Below are 826 nucleotides of genomic sequence, written 5' to 3' on the forward strand. Positions count from 1 at the left end.
CGCACGGCCGGGCGGGGTGAGGCGCGGCCGGCGGGAGGCCCAGCACCGAGATGGCGGCCGGGCAGGCCGTGGGGGAAGGAAGGCAAGGCCTTCCCCGGGCTGCCAGCGCACCGTCCAGATGAGGGTTTGGGTTTGTTGTTTTGGGTTTGTTTTTTTTTTTGCAAGCCCTGGCGCGGAAACGCGAACAATGGGGATAGTAACCGCAGCGGCTGAAAATCTGCCAACCCTGAGCTTTCCAGATCGTGCTTTCAGAGTGACCGTTTGTTTGTTTGTTTGTTTGGGCTTAGATGCAGGCAGGTTTATTCGCTGGATCTCCGGCTGGAAATCCCCCAGCAGGGTGGCGCGAATGGCCGCTCTCTTGCACGCCCTCTGCGCCCTGCAGTCCTTTCGCCCTACACCCAACCGGACCAATCCCCTCTGCAAAATATTGTTTCAACGAATCATTAGCTAAAACAACTGTAGATTAAAATAGCTGTAAGGGAGCCAGTGCGATTGAACAGATAAGTGGTGACCTTAGGACTGTGGAGGTGTGGCATCTATTCACAGCTTTGTTTCTGACCCCGTGGTTAGTGTAAAGCAAATCCCCTTGCTAATCCCTGTTGGAGCCTTTGCATTTCTAACATTTAATGATCATTTTTATCTTCTTATAACATATACTAATAATCGTACGCTGGGGTACGTTTACTATGTGTCATTTTATTAGGCTGATTGGTCTTTTTAGTCCCCATTACTGCATTTGAATAATGACGGAAAATGGGCTCTCTGTTTACGCATCATGATCCACGTGACTTCATGGCTTTGAAGTGGGCTGTGCTGGCTGATTTCT

The sequence above is a fragment of the Haliaeetus leucocephalus genome, unplaced genomic scaffold (genome assembly GCF_000737465.1).
Source record: "Haliaeetus leucocephalus isolate CR32 unplaced genomic scaffold, Haliaeetus_leucocephalus-4.0 Scaffold656, whole genome shotgun sequence".
Lineage (NCBI taxonomy): Eukaryota > Metazoa > Chordata > Aves > Accipitriformes > Accipitridae > Haliaeetus > Haliaeetus leucocephalus.